The 14009-nt window shown below is 46.6% G+C and overlaps 22 non-coding genes across 22 annotated transcripts; all 22 read left to right on the top strand.

The window, feature by feature from the left end:
* The first annotated feature begins 136 nt into the window (after positions 1 to 136).
* On the top strand, positions 137 to 209 carry trnav-aac (transfer RNA valine (anticodon AAC)). Its single transcript has one exon. It is a non-coding gene; the product is annotated as a tRNA-Val (tRNA).
* Positions 210 to 449: 240 nt separating this feature from the next.
* On the top strand, positions 450 to 522 carry trnav-aac (transfer RNA valine (anticodon AAC)). The gene has a single exon. It is a non-coding gene; the product is annotated as a tRNA-Val (tRNA).
* A 553-nt stretch (positions 523 to 1075) lies between these two features.
* On the top strand, positions 1076 to 1148 carry trnav-aac (transfer RNA valine (anticodon AAC)). The gene has a single exon. It is a non-coding gene; the product is annotated as a tRNA-Val (tRNA).
* Positions 1149 to 1388: 240 nt separating this feature from the next.
* trnav-aac (transfer RNA valine (anticodon AAC)) lies at positions 1389 to 1461 on the top strand. Its single transcript has one exon. It is a non-coding gene; the product is annotated as a tRNA-Val (tRNA).
* A 553-nt stretch (positions 1462 to 2014) lies between these two features.
* trnav-aac (transfer RNA valine (anticodon AAC)) lies at positions 2015 to 2087 on the top strand. Its single transcript has one exon. It is a non-coding gene; the product is annotated as a tRNA-Val (tRNA).
* Positions 2088 to 2640: 553 nt separating this feature from the next.
* On the top strand, positions 2641 to 2713 carry trnav-aac (transfer RNA valine (anticodon AAC)). The gene has a single exon. It is a non-coding gene; the product is annotated as a tRNA-Val (tRNA).
* An 866-nt stretch (positions 2714 to 3579) lies between these two features.
* Positions 3580 to 3652, top strand: trnav-aac (transfer RNA valine (anticodon AAC)). The gene has a single exon. It is a non-coding gene; the product is annotated as a tRNA-Val (tRNA).
* Positions 3653 to 3892: 240 nt separating this feature from the next.
* trnav-aac (transfer RNA valine (anticodon AAC)) lies at positions 3893 to 3965 on the top strand. The gene has a single exon. It is a non-coding gene; the product is annotated as a tRNA-Val (tRNA).
* A 240-nt stretch (positions 3966 to 4205) lies between these two features.
* On the top strand, positions 4206 to 4278 carry trnav-aac (transfer RNA valine (anticodon AAC)). Its single transcript has one exon. It is a non-coding gene; the product is annotated as a tRNA-Val (tRNA).
* Positions 4279 to 4518: 240 nt separating this feature from the next.
* On the top strand, positions 4519 to 4591 carry trnav-aac (transfer RNA valine (anticodon AAC)). The gene has a single exon. It is a non-coding gene; the product is annotated as a tRNA-Val (tRNA).
* A 553-nt stretch (positions 4592 to 5144) lies between these two features.
* trnav-aac (transfer RNA valine (anticodon AAC)) lies at positions 5145 to 5217 on the top strand. The gene has a single exon. It is a non-coding gene; the product is annotated as a tRNA-Val (tRNA).
* A 240-nt stretch (positions 5218 to 5457) lies between these two features.
* trnav-aac (transfer RNA valine (anticodon AAC)) lies at positions 5458 to 5530 on the top strand. The gene has a single exon. It is a non-coding gene; the product is annotated as a tRNA-Val (tRNA).
* An 866-nt stretch (positions 5531 to 6396) lies between these two features.
* On the top strand, positions 6397 to 6469 carry trnav-aac (transfer RNA valine (anticodon AAC)). The gene has a single exon. It is a non-coding gene; the product is annotated as a tRNA-Val (tRNA).
* Positions 6470 to 7335: 866 nt separating this feature from the next.
* On the top strand, positions 7336 to 7408 carry trnav-aac (transfer RNA valine (anticodon AAC)). Its single transcript has one exon. It is a non-coding gene; the product is annotated as a tRNA-Val (tRNA).
* An 866-nt stretch (positions 7409 to 8274) lies between these two features.
* On the top strand, positions 8275 to 8347 carry trnav-aac (transfer RNA valine (anticodon AAC)). Its single transcript has one exon. It is a non-coding gene; the product is annotated as a tRNA-Val (tRNA).
* Positions 8348 to 8900: 553 nt separating this feature from the next.
* Positions 8901 to 8973, top strand: trnav-aac (transfer RNA valine (anticodon AAC)). Its single transcript has one exon. It is a non-coding gene; the product is annotated as a tRNA-Val (tRNA).
* A 1179-nt stretch (positions 8974 to 10152) lies between these two features.
* trnav-aac (transfer RNA valine (anticodon AAC)) lies at positions 10153 to 10225 on the top strand. The gene has a single exon. It is a non-coding gene; the product is annotated as a tRNA-Val (tRNA).
* An 866-nt stretch (positions 10226 to 11091) lies between these two features.
* On the top strand, positions 11092 to 11164 carry trnav-aac (transfer RNA valine (anticodon AAC)). Its single transcript has one exon. It is a non-coding gene; the product is annotated as a tRNA-Val (tRNA).
* Positions 11165 to 12030: 866 nt separating this feature from the next.
* On the top strand, positions 12031 to 12103 carry trnav-aac (transfer RNA valine (anticodon AAC)). Its single transcript has one exon. It is a non-coding gene; the product is annotated as a tRNA-Val (tRNA).
* Positions 12104 to 12969: 866 nt separating this feature from the next.
* trnav-aac (transfer RNA valine (anticodon AAC)) lies at positions 12970 to 13042 on the top strand. The gene has a single exon. It is a non-coding gene; the product is annotated as a tRNA-Val (tRNA).
* Positions 13043 to 13282: 240 nt separating this feature from the next.
* Positions 13283 to 13355, top strand: trnav-aac (transfer RNA valine (anticodon AAC)). Its single transcript has one exon. It is a non-coding gene; the product is annotated as a tRNA-Val (tRNA).
* A 240-nt stretch (positions 13356 to 13595) lies between these two features.
* On the top strand, positions 13596 to 13668 carry trnav-aac (transfer RNA valine (anticodon AAC)). Its single transcript has one exon. It is a non-coding gene; the product is annotated as a tRNA-Val (tRNA).
* Positions 13669 to 14009: the final 341 nt, after the last annotated feature.

Below are 14009 nucleotides of genomic sequence, written 5' to 3'. Positions count from 1 at the left end.
CTCCCAGTCAGGGAATCGAACCCTGTTCTTCTGCGTGACAGGCAGAGATACTGTCCACTATATTCTCATCAGATCAGCCATCAGATCAAGATCTTCCGCAAAGAGCAGGCATATGTTCAAAAGAAACCTAGCCTTGGTTTCCGTAGTGTAGTGGTTATCACGTTCGCCTAACACGCGAAAGGTCCCCAGTTCGAAACTGGGCGGAAACATTGACCTTTTTCCCGCCCTGTCTGCAAAAGAAAATGATTAACTTGGTCAATTAAAAAAGACTACGCTTCCAGTCTGAGCATACGCTTACTGTTTGACGAAGACTCTACCCGTCAGGGAATCGAACCCTGGTCTTCTGCGTGACAGGCAGAGATACTGTCCACTATATTCTCTTCAGATCAGCCATCAGATCAAGATCTTCCGCAAAGAGCAGGCATATGATCAAAAGAAACCTAGCTGTGGTTTCCGTAGTGTAGTGGTTATCACGTTCGCCTAACACGCGAAAGGTCCCCAGTTCGAAACTGGGCGGAAACATTGACCTTTTTCCTGCGCTGTCTGCAAAAGAAAATGATTCACTTGGTCAATTAAAAAAGACTACGCTTCCAGTCTGAGCATACGCTTACTGTTTGACGAAGACTCTCCCCGTCAGGGAATCGAACCCTGTTCTTCTGCGTGACAGGCAGAGATACTGTCCACTATATTCTCATCAGATCAGCCATCAGATCAAGATCTTCCGCAAAGAGCAGGCATATGTTCAAAAGAAACCTAGCCTTGGTTTCCGTAGTGTAGTGGTTATCACGTTCGCCTAACACGCGAAAGGTCCCCAGTTCAAAACTGGGCGGAAACATTGACCTTTTTCCCGCCCTGTCTGCAAAAGAAAATGATTCATTTGGTCAATTAAAAAAGACTACGCTTCCAGTCGGAGCATACGCTTACTGTTTGACGAAGACTCTCCCCGTCAGGGAATCGAACCCTGGTCTTCTGCGTGACAGGCAGAGATACTGTCCACTATATTCTCATCAGATCAGCCATCAGATCAAGATCTCCCGCAAAGAGCAGGCATATGTTCAAAAGAAACCTAGCTGTGGTTTCCGTAGTGTAGTGGTTATCACGTTCGCCTAACACGCGAAAGGTCCCCAGTTCGAAACTGGGCGGAAACATTGACCTTTTTCCCGCGCTGTCTGCAAAAGAAAATGATTCACTTGGTCAATTAAAAAAGACTACGCTTCCAGTCTGAGCATACGCTTACTGTTTGACGAAGACTCTCCCCGTCAGGGAATCGAACCCTGGTCTTCTGCGTGACAGGCAGAGATACTGTCCACTATATTCTCTTCAGATCAACCATCAGATCAAGATCTTCCGCAAAGAGCAGGCATATGTTCAAAAGAAACCTAGCTGTGGTTTCCGTAGTGTAGTGGTTATCACGTTCGCCTAACACGCGAAAGGTCCCCAGTTCGAAACTGGGCGGAAACATTGACCTTTTTCCCGCCCTGTCTGCAAAAGAAAATGATTAACTTGGTCAATTAAAAAAGACTACGCTTCCAGTCTGAGCATACGCTTACTGTTTGACGAAGACTCTACCCGTCAGGGAATCGAACCCTGGTCTTCTGCGTGACAGGCAGAGATACTGTCCACTATATTCTCTTCAGATAAGCCATCAGATCAAGATCTTCCGCAAAGAGCAGGCATATGTTCAAAAGAAACCTAGCCGTGGTTTCCGTAGTGTAGTGGTTATCACGTTCGCCTAACACGCGAAAGGTCCCCAGTTCGAAACTGGGCGGAAGCATTGACCTTTTTCCCGCGCTGTCTGCAAAAGAAAATGATTCATTTGGTCAATTAAAAAAGACTACGCTTCCAGTCGGAGCATACGCTTACTGTTTGACGAAGACTCTCCCCGTCAGGGAATCGAACCCTGGTCTTCTGCGTGACAGGCAGAGATACTGTCCACTATATTCTCATCAGATCAGCCATCAGATCAAGATCTTCCGCAAAGAGCAGGCATATGTTCAAAAGAAACCTAGCCGTGGTTTCCGTAGTGTAGTGGTTATCACGTTCGCCTAACACGCGAAAGGTCCCCAGTTCGAAACTGGGCGGAAACATTGACCTTTTTCCCGCCCTGTCTGCAAAAGAAAATGATTCATTTGGTCAATTAAAAAAGACTACGCTTCCAGTCGGAGCATACGCTTACTGTTTGACGAAGACTCTCCCCGTCAGGGAATCGAACCCTGGTCTTCTGCGTGACAGGCAGAGATACTGTCCACTATATTCTCATCAGATCAGCCATCAGATCAAGATCTTCCGCAAAGAGCAGGCATATGTTCAAAAGAAACCTAGCCGTGGTTTCCGTAGTGTAGTGGTTATCACGTTCGCCTAACACGCGAAAGGTCCCCAGTTCGAAACTGGGCGGAAAGATTGACCTTTTTCCCGCCCTGTCTGCAAAAGAAAATGATTAACTTGGTCAATTAAAAAAGACTACGCTTCCAGTCTGAGCATACGCTTACTGTTTGACGAAGACTCTACCCGTCAGGGAATCGAACCCTGGTCTTCTGCGTGACAGGCAGAGATACTGTCCACTATATTCTCTTCAGATCAGCCATCAGATCAAGATCTTCCGCAAAGAGCAGGCATATGTTCAAAAGAAACCTAGCTGTGGTTTCCGTAGTGTAGTGGTTATCACGTTCGCCTAACACGCGAAAGGTCCCCAGTTCGAAACTGGGCGGAAACATTGACCTTTTTCCCGCGCTGTCTGCAAAAGAAAATGATTCACTTGGTCAATTAAAAAAGACTACGCTTCCAGTCTCAGCATACGCTTACTGTTTGACGAAGACTCTCCCCGTCAGGGAATCGAACCCTGTTCTTCTGCGTGACAGGCAGAGATACTGTCCACTATATTCTCATCAGATCAGCCATCAGATCAAGATCTTCCGCAAAGAGCAGGCATATGTTCAAAAGAAACCTAGCCTTGGTTTCCGTAGTGTAGTGGTTATCACGTTTGCCTAACACGCGAAAGGTCCCCAGTTCAAAACTGGGCGGAAACATTGACCTTTTTCCCGCCCTGTCTGCAAAAGAAAATGATTCATTTGGTCAATTAAAAAAGACTACGCTTCCAGTCGGAGCATACGCTTACTGTTTGACGAAGACTCTCCCCGTCAGGGAATCGAACCCTGGTCTTCTGCGTGACAGGCAGAGATACTGTCCACTATATTCTCATCAGATCAGCCATCAGATCAAGATCTTCCGCAAAGAGCAGGCATATGTTCAAAAGAAACCTAGCCGTGGTTTCCGTAGTGTAGTGGTTATCACGTTCGCCTAACACGCGAAAGGTCCCCAGTTCGAAACTGGGCGGAAAGATTGACCTTTTTCCCGCCCTGTCTGCAAAAGAAAATGATTAACTTGGTCAATTAAAAAAGACTACGCTTCCAGTCTGAGCATACGCTTACTGTTTGACGAAGACTCTACCCGTCAGGGAATCGAACCCTGGTCTTCTGCGTGACAGGCAGAGATACTGTCCACTATATTCTCTTCAGATCAGCCATCAGATCAAGATCTTCCGCAAAGAGCAGGCATATGTTCAAAAGAAACCTAGCTGTGGTTTCCGTAGTGTAGTGGTTATCACGTTCGCCTAACACGCGAAAGGTCCCCAGTTCGAAACTGGGCGGAAACATTGACCTTTTTCCCGCGCTGTCTGCAAAAGAAAATGATTCACTTGGTCAATTAAAAAAGACTACGCTTCCAGTCTGAGCATACGCTTACTGTTTGACGAAGACTCTCCCCGTCAGGGAATCGAACCCTGGTCTTCTGCGTGACAGGCAGAGATACTGTCCACTATATTCTCTTCAGATCAGTCATCAGATCAAGATCTTCCGCAAAGAGCAGGCATATGTTCAAAAGAAACCTAGCTGTGGTTTCCGTAGTGTAGTGGTTATCACGTTCGCCTAACACGCGAAAGGTCCCCAGTTCGAAACTGGGCGGAAACATTGACCTTTTTCCCGCCCTGTCTGCAAAAGAAAATGATTAACTTGGTCAATTAAAAAAGACTACGCTTCCAGTCTGAGCATACGCTTACTGTTTGACGAAGACTCTACCCGTCAGGGAATCGAACCCTGGTCTTCTGCGTGACAGGCAGAGATACTGTCCACTATATTCTCTTCAGATAAGCCATCAGATCAAGATCTTCCGCAAAGAGCAGGCATATGTTCAAAAGAAACCTAGCCGTGGTTTCCGTAGTGTAGTGGTTATCACGTTCGCCTAACACGCGAAAGGTCCCCAGTTCGAAACTGGGCGGAAACATTGACCTTTTTCCCGCGCTGTCTGCAAAAGAAAATGATTCATTTGGTCAATTAAAAAAGACTACGCTTCCAGTCGGAGCATACGCTTACTGTTTGACGAAGACTCTCCCCGTCAGGGAATCGAACCCTGGTCTTCTGCGTGACAGGCAGAGATACTGTCCACTATATTCTCATCAGATCAGCCATCAGATCAAGATCTTCCGCAAAGAGCAGGCATATGTTCAAAAGAAACCTAGCCGTGGTTTCCGTAGTGTAGTGGTTATCACGTTCGCCTAACACGCGAAAGGTCCCCAGTTCGAAACTGGGCGGAAACATTGACCTTTTTCCCGCGCTGTCTGCAAAAGAAAATGATTCACTTGGTCAATTAAAAAAGACTACGCTTCCAGTCTGAGCATACGCTTACTGTTTGACGAAGACTCTCCCCGTCAGGGAATCGAACCCTGTTCTTCTGCGTGACAGGCAGAGATACTGTCCACTATATTCTCATCAGATCAGCCATCAGATCAAGATCTTCCGCAAAGAGCAGGCATATGTTCAAAAGAAACCTAGCCTTGGTTTCCGTAGTGTAGTGGTTATCACGTTCGCCTAACACGCGAAAGGTCCCCAGTTCAAAACTGGGCGGAAACATTGACCTTTTTCCCGCCCTGTCTGCAAAAGAAAATGATTCATTTGGTCAATTAAAAAAGACTACGCTTCCAGTCGGAGCATACGCTTACTGTTTGACGAAGACTCTCCCCGTCAGGGAATCGAACCCTGGTCTTCTGCGTGACAGGCAGAGATACTGTCCACTATATTCTCATCAGATCAGCCATCAGATCAAGATCTTCCGCAAAGAGCAGGCATATGTTCAAAAGAAACCTAGCCGTGGTTTCCGTAGTGTAGTGGTTATCACGTTCGCCTAACACGCGAAAGGTCCCCAGTTCGAAACTGGGCGGAAACATTGACCTTTTTCCCGCCCTGTCTGCAAAAGAAAATGATTAACTTGGTCAATTAAAAAAGACTACGCTTCCAGTCTGAGCATACGCTTACTGTTTGACGAAGACTCTACCCGTCAGGGAATCGAACCCTGGTCTTCTGCGTGACAGGCAGAGATACTGTCCACTATATTCTCTTCAGATCAGCCATCAGATCAAGATCTTCCGCAAAGAGCAGGCATATGTTCAAAAGAAACCTAGCTGTGGTTTCCGTAGTGTAGTGGTTATCACGTTCGCCTAACACGCGAAAGGTCCCCAGTTCGAAACTGGGCGGAAACATTGACCTTTTTCCCGCGCTGTCTGCAAAAGAAAATGATTCACTTGGTCAATTAAAAAAGACTACGCTTCCAGTCTCAGCATACGCTTACTGTTTGACGAAGACTCTCCCCGTCAGGGAATCGAACCCTGTTCTTCTGCGTGACAGGCAGAGATACTGTCCACTATATTCTCATCAGATCAGCCATCAGATCAAGATCTTCCGCAAAGAGCAGGCATATGTTCAAAAGAAACCTAGCCTTGGTTTCCGTAGTGTAGTGGTTATCACGTTTGCCTAACACGCGAAAGGTCCCCAGTTCAAAACTGGGCGGAAACATTGACCTTTTTCCCGCCCTGTCTGCAAAAGAAAATGATTCATTTGGTCAATTAAAAAAGACTACGCTTCCAGTCGGAGCATACGCTTACTGTTTGACGAAGACTCTCCCCGTCAGGGAATCGAACCCTGGTCTTCTGCGTGACAGGCAGAGATACTGTCCACTATATTCTCATCAGATCAGCCATCAGATCAAGATCTTCCGCAAAGAGCAGGCATATGTTCAAAAGAAACCTAGCCGTGGTTTCCGTAGTGTAGTGGTTATCACGTTCGCCTAACACGCGAAAGGTCCCCAGTTCGAAACTGGGCGGAAAGATTGACCTTTTTCCCGCCCTGTCTGCAAAAGAAAATGATTAACTTGGTCAATTAAAAAAGACTACGCTTCCAGTCTGAGCATACGCTTACTGTTTGACGAAGACTCTACCCGTCAGGGAATCGAACCCTGGTCTTCTGCGTGACAGGCAGAGATACTGTCCACTATATTCTCTTCAGATCAGCCATCAGATCAAGATCTTCCGCAAAGAGCAGGCATATGTTCAAAAGAAACCTAGCTGTGGTTTCCGTAGTGTAGTGGTTATCACGTTCGCCTAACACGCGAAAGGTCCCCAGTTCGAAACTGGGCGGAAACATTGACCTTTTTCCCGCGCTGTCTGCAAAAGAAAATGATTCACTTGGTCAATTAAAAAAGACTACGCTTCCAGTCTCAGCATACGCTTACTGTTTGACGAAGACTCTCCCCGTCAGGGAATCGAACCCTGTTCTTCTGCGTGACAGGCAGAGATACTGTCCACTATATTCTCATCAGATCAGCCATCAGATCAAGATCTTCCGCAAAGAGCAGGCATATGTTCAAAAGAAACCTAGCCTTGGTTTCCGTAGTGTAGTGGTTATCACGTTCGCCTAACACGCGAAAGGTCCCCAGTTCAAAACTGGGCGGAAACATTGACCTTTTTCCCGCCCTGTCTGCAAAAGAAAATGATTCATTTGGTCAATTAAAAAAGACTACGCTTCCAGTCGGAGCATACGCTTACTGTTTGACGAAGACTCTCCCCGTCAGGGAATCGAACCCTGGTCTTCTGCGTGACAGGCAGAGATACTGTCCACTATATTCTCATCAGATCAGCCATCAGATCAAGATCTTCCGCAAAGAGCAGGCATATGTTCAAAAGAAACCTAGCCGTGGTTTCCGTAGTGTAGTGGTTATCACGTTCGCCTAACACGCGAAAGGTCCCCAGTTCGAAACTGGGCGGAAAGATTGACCTTTTTCCCGCCCTGTCTGCAAAAGAAAATGATTAACTTGGTCAATTAAAAAAGACTACGCTTCCAGTCTGAGCATACGCTTACTGTTTGACGAAGACTCTACCCGTCAGGGAATCGAACCCTGGTCTTCTGCGTGACAGGCAGAGATACTGTCCACTATATTCTCTTCAGATCAGCCATCAGATCAAGATCTTCCGCAAAGAGCAGGCATATGTTCAAAAGAAACCTAGCTGTGGTTTCCGTAGTGTAGTGGTTATCACGTTCGCCTAACACGCGAAAGGTCCCCAGTTCGAAACTGGGCGGAAACATTGACCTTTTTCCCGCGCTGTCTGCAAAAGAAAATGATTCACTTGGTCAATTAAAAAAGACTACGCTTCCAGTCTCAGCATACGCTTACTGTTTGACGAAGACTCTCCCCGTCAGGGAATCGAACCCTGTTCTTCTGCGTGACAGGCAGAGATACTGTCCACTATATTCTCATCAGATCAGCCATCAGATCAAGATCTTCCGCAAAGAGCAGGCATATGTTCAAAAGAAACCTAGCCTTGGTTTCCGTAGTGTAGTGGTTATCACGTTTGCCTAACACGCGAAAGGTCCCCAGTTCAAAACTGGGCGGAAACATTGACCTTTTTCCCGCCCTGTCTGCAAAAGAAAATGATTCATTTGGTCAATTAAAAAAGACTACGCTTCCAGTCGGAGCATACGCTTACTGTTTGACGAAGACTCTCCCCGTCAGGGAATCGAACCCTGGTCTTCTGCGTGACAGGCAGAGATACTGTCCACTATATTCTCATCAGATCAGCCATCAGATCAAGATCTTCCGCAAAGAGCAGGCATATGTTCAAAAGAAACCTAGCCGTGGTTTCCGTAGTGTAGTGGTTATCACGTTCGCCTAACACGCGAAAGGTCCCCAGTTCGAAACTGGGCGGAAAGATTGACCTTTTTCCCGCCCTGTCTGCAAAAGAAAATGATTAACTTGGTCAATTAAAAAAGACTACGCTTCCAGTCTGAGCATACGCTTACTGTTTGACGAAGACTCTACCCGTCAGGGAATCGAACCCTGGTCTTCTGCGTGACAGGCAGAGATACTGTCCACTATATTCTCTTCAGATCAGCCATCAGATCAAGATCTTCCGCAAAGAGCAGGCATATGTTCAAAAGAAACCTAGCTGTGGTTTCCGTAGTGTAGTGGTTATCACGTTCGCCTAACACGCGAAAGGTCCCCAGTTCGAAACTGGGCGGAAACATTGACCTTTTTCCCGCGCTGTCTGCAAAAGAAAATGATTCACTTGGTCAATTAAAAAAGACTACGCTTCCAGTCTCAGCATACGCTTACTGTTTGACGAAGACTCTCCCCGTCAGGGAATCGAACCCTGTTCTTCTGCGTGACAGGCAGAGATACTGTCCACTATATTCTCATCAGATCAGCCATCAGATCAAGATCTTCCGCAAAGAGCAGGCATATGTTCAAAAGAAACCTAGCCTTGGTTTCCGTAGTGTAGTGGTTATCACGTTCGCCTAACACGCGAAAGGTCCCCAGTTCAAAACTGGGCGGAAACATTGACCTTTTTCCCGCCCTGTCTGCAAAAGAAAATGATTCATTTGGTCAATTAAAAAAGACTACGCTTCCAGTCGGAGCATACGCTTACTGTTTGACGAAGACTCTCCCCGTCAGGGAATCGAACCCTGGTCTTCTGCGTGACAGGCAGAGATACTGTCCACTATATTCTCATCAGATCAGCCATCAGATCAAGATCTTCCGCAAAGAGCAGGCATATGTTCAAAAGAAACCTAGCCGTGGTTTCCGTAGTGTAGTGGTTATCACGTTCGCCTAACACGCGAAAGGTCCCCAGTTCGAAACTGGGCGGAAACATTGACCTTTTTCCCGCCCTGTCTGCAAAAGAAAATGATTAACTTGGTCAATTAAAAAAGACTACGCTTCCAGTCTGAGCATACGCTTACTGTTTGACGAAGACTCTACCCGTCAGGGAATCGAACCCTGGTCTTCTGCGTGACAGGCAGAGATACTGTCCACTATATTCTCTTCAGATCAGCCATCAGATCAAGATCTTCCGCAAAGAGCAGGCATATGTTCAAAAGAAACCTAGCTGTGGTTTCCGTAGTGTAGTGGTTATCACGTTCGCCTAACATGCGAAAGGTCCCCAGTTCGAAACTGGGCGGAAACATTGACCTTTTTCCCGCGCTGTCTGCAAAAGAAAATGATTCACTTGGTCAATTAAAAAAGACTACGCTTCCAGTCTCAGCATACGCTTACTGTTTGACGAAGACTCTCCCCGTCAGGGAATCGAACCCTGTTCTTCTGCGTGACAGGCAGAGATACTGTCCACTATATTCTCATCAGATCAGCCATCAGATCAAGATCTTCCGCAAAGAGCAGGCATATGTTCAAAAGAAACCTAGCCTTGGTTTCCGTAGTGTAGTGGTTATCACGTTTGCCTAACACGCGAAAGGTCCCCAGTTCAAAACTGGGCGGAAACATTGACCTTTTTCCCGCCCTGTCTGCAAAAGAAAATGATTCATTTGGTCAATTAAAAAAGACTACGCTTCCAGTCGGAGCATACGCTTACTGTTTGACGAAGACTCTCCCCGTCAGGGAATCGAACCCTGGTCTTCTGCGTGACAGGCAGAGATACTGTCCACTATATTCTCATCAGATCAGCCATCAGATCAAGATCTTCCGCAAAGAGCAGGCATATGTTCAAAAGAAACCTAGCCGTGGTTTCCGTAGTGTAGTGGTTATCACGTTCGCCTAACACGCGAAAGGTCCCCAGTTCGAAACTGGGCGGAAAGATTGACCTTTTTCCCGCCCTGTCTGCAAAAGAAAATGATTAACTTGGTCAATTAAAAAAGACTACGCTTCCAGTCTGAGCATACGCTTACTGTTTGACGAAGACTCTACCCGTCAGGGAATCGAACCCTGGTCTTCTGCGTGACAGGCAGAGATACTGTCCACTATATTCTCTTCAGATCAGCCATCAGATCAAGATCTTCCGCAAAGAGCAGGCATATGTTCAAAAGAAACCTAGCTGTGGTTTCCGTAGTGTAGTGGTTATCACGTTCGCCTAACACGCGAAAGGTCCCCAGTTCGAAACTGGGCGGAAACATTGACCTTTTTCCCGCGCTGTCTGCAAAAGAAAATGATTCACTTGGTCAATTAAAAAAGACTACGCTTCCAGTCTCAGCATACGCTTACTGTTTGACGAAGACTCTCCCCGTCAGGGAATCGAACCCTGTTCTTCTGCGTGACAGGCAGAGATACTGTCCACTATATTCTCATCAGATCAGCCATCAGATCAAGATCTTCCGCAAAGAGCAGGCATATGTTCAAAAGAAACCTAGCCTTGGTTTCCGTAGTGTAGTGGTTATCACGTTCGCCTAACACGCGAAAGGTCCCCAGTTCAAAACTGGGCGGAAACATTGACCTTTTTCCCGCCCTGTCTGCAAAAGAAAATGATTCATTTGGTCAATTAAAAAAGACTACGCTTCCAGTCGGAGCATACGCTTACTGTTTGACGAAGACTCTCCCCGTCAGGGAATCGAACCCTGGTCTTCTGCGTGACAGGCAGAGATACTGTCCACTATATTCTCATCAGATCAGCCATCAGATCAAGATCTTCCGCAAAGAGCAGGCATATGTTCAAAAGAAACCTAGCCGTGGTTTCCGTAGTGTAGTGGTTATCACGTTCGCCTAACACGCGAAAGGTCCCCAGTTCGAAACTGGGCGGAAAGATTGACCTTTTTCCCGCCCTGTCTGCAAAAGAAAATGATTAACTTGGTCAATTAAAAAAGACTACGCTTCCAGTCTGAGCATACGCTTACTGTTTGACGAAGACTCTACCCGTCAGGGAATCGAACCCTGGTCTTCTGCGTGACAGGCAGAGATACTGTCCACTATATTCTCTTCAGATCAGCCATCAGATCAAGATCTTCCGCAAAGAGCAGGCATATGTTCAAAAGAAACCTAGCTGTGGTTTCCGTAGTGTAGTGGTTATCACGTTCGCCTAACACGCGAAAGGTCCCCAGTTCGAAACTGGGCGGAAACATTGACCTTTTTCCCGCGCTGTCTGCAAAAGAAAATGATTCACTTGGTCAATTAAAAAAGACTACGCTTCCAGTCTCAGCATACGCTTACTGTTTGACGAAGACTCTCCCCGTCAGGGAATCGAACCCTGTTCTTCTGCGTGACAGGCAGAGATACTGTCCACTATATTCTCATCAGATCAGCCATCAGATCAAGATCTTCCGCAAAGAGCAGGCATATGTTCAAAAGAAACCTAGCCTTGGTTTCCGTAGTGTAGTGGTTATCACGTTTGCCTAACACGCGAAAGGTCCCCAGTTCAAAACTGGGCGGAAACATTGACCTTTTTCCCGCCCTGTCTGCAAAAGAAAATGATTCATTTGGTCAATTAAAAAAGACTACGCTTCCAGTCGGAGCATACGCTTACTGTTTGACGAAGACTCTCCCCGTCAGGGAATCGAACCCTGGTCTTCTGCGTGACAGGCAGAGATACTGTCCACTATATTCTCATCAGATCAGCCATCAGATCAAGATCTTCCGCAAAGAGCAGGCATATGTTCAAAAGAAACCTAGCCGTGGTTTCCGTAGTGTAGTGGTTATCACGTTCGCCTAACACGCGAAAGGTCCCCAGTTCGAAACTGGGCGGAAAGATTGACCTTTTTCCCGCCCTGTCTGCAAAAGAAAATGATTAACTTGGTCAATTAAAAAAGACTACGCTTCCAGTCTGAGCATACGCTTACTGTTTGACGAAGACTCTACCCGTCAGGGAATCGAACCCTGGTCTTCTGCGTGACAGGCAGAGATACTGTCCACTATATTCTCTTCAGATCAGCCATCAGATCAAGATCTTCCGCAAAGAGCAGGCATATGTTCAAAAGAAACCTAGCTGTGGTTTCCGTAGTGTAGTGGTTATCACGTTCGCCTAACACGCGAAAGGTCCCCAGTTCGAAACTGGGCGGAAACATTGACCTTTTTCCCGCGCTGTCTGCAAAAGAAAATGATTCACTTGGTCAATTAAAAAAGACTACGCTTCCAGTCTCAGCATACGCTTACTGTTTGACGAAGACTCTCCCCGTCAGGGAATCGAACCCTGTTCTTCTGCGTGACAGGCAGAGATACTGTCCACTATATTCTCATCAGATCAGCCATCAGATCAAGATCTTCCGCAAAGAGCAGGCATATGTTCAAAAGAAACCTAGCCTTGGTTTCCGTAGTGTAGTGGTTATCACGTTCGCCTAACACGCGAAAGGTCCCCAGTTCAAAACTGGGCGGAAACATTGACCTTTTTCCCGCCCTGTCTGCAAAAGAAAATGATTCATTTGGTCAATTAAAAAAGACTACGCTTCCAGTCGGAGCATACGCTTACTGTTTGACGAAGACTCTCCCCGTCAGGGAATCGAACCCTGGTCTTCTGCGTGACAGGCAGAGATACTGTCCACTATATTCTCATCAGATCAGCCATCAGATCAAGATCTTCCGCAAAGAGCAGGCATATGTTCAAAAGAAACCTAGCCGTGGTTTCCGTAGTGTAGTGGTTATCACGTTCGCCTAACACGCGAAAGGTCCCCAGTTCGAAACTGGGCGGAAAGATTGACCTTTTTCCCGCCCTGTCTGCAAAAGAAAATGATTAACTTGGTCAATTAAAAAAGACTACGCTTCCAGTCTGAGCATACGCTTACTGTTTGACGAAGACTCTACCCGTCAGGGAATCGAACCCTGGTCTTCTGCGTGACAGGCAGAGATACTGTCCACTATATTCTCTTCAGATCAGCCATCAGATCAAGATCTTCCGCAAAGAGCAGGCATATGTTCAAAAGAAACCTAGCTGTGGTTTCCGTAGTGTAGTGGTTATCACGTTCGCCTAACACGCGAAAGGTCCCCAGTTCGAAACTGGGCGGAAACATTGACCTTTTTCCCGCCCTGTCTGCAAAAGAAAATGATTAACTTGGTCAATTAAAAAAGACTACGCTTCCAGTCTGAGCATACGCTTACTGTTTGACGAAGACTCTACCCGTCAGGGAATCGAACCCTGGTCTTCTGCGTGACAGGCAGAGATACTGTCCACTATATTCTCTTCAGATAAGCCATCAGATCAAGATCTTCCGCAAAGAGCAGGCATATGTTCAAAAGAAACCTAGCCGTGGTTTCCGTAGTGTAGTGGTTATCACGTTCGCCTAACACGCGAAAGGTCCCCAGTTCGAAACTGGGCGGAAACATTGACCTTTTTCCCGCGCTGTCTGCAAAAGAAAATGATTCATTTGGTCAATTAAAAAAGACTACGCTTCCAGTCGGAGCATACGCTTACTGTTTGACGAAGACTCTACCCGTCAGGGAATCGAACCCTGGTCTTCTGCGTGACAGGCAGAGATACTGTCCACTATATTCTCTTCAGATCAGCCATCAGATCAAGATCTTCCGCAAAGAGCAGGCATATGTTCAAAAGAAACCTAGCTGTGGTTTCCGTAGTGTAGTGGTTATCACGTTCGCCTAACACGCGAAAGGTCCCCAGTTCGAAACTGGGCGGAAACATTGACCTTTTTCCCGCGCTGTCTGCAAAAGAAAATGATTCACTTGGTCAATTAAAAAAGACTACGCTTCCAGTCTGAGCATACGCTTACTGTTTGACGAAGACTCTCCCCGTCAGGGAATCGAACCCTGTTCTTCTGCGTGACAGGCAGAGATACTGTCCACTATATTCTCATCAGATCAGCCATCAGATCAAGATCTTCCGCAAAGAGCAGGCATATGTTCAAAAGAAACCTAGCCTTGGTTTCCGTAGTGTAGTGGTTATCACGTTCGCCTAACACGCGAAAGGTCCCCAGTTCAAAACTGGGCGGAAACATTGACCTTTTTCCCGCCCTGTCTGCAAA

This window comes from Pungitius pungitius, unplaced genomic scaffold, assembly GCF_949316345.1.
Source record: "Pungitius pungitius unplaced genomic scaffold, fPunPun2.1 scaffold_33, whole genome shotgun sequence".
NCBI lineage: Eukaryota > Metazoa > Chordata > Actinopteri > Perciformes > Gasterosteidae > Pungitius > Pungitius pungitius.
The sequence above is the reverse complement of the archived record's forward strand: the minus strand, read 5'-3'. Positions and strand labels throughout refer to the sequence as shown.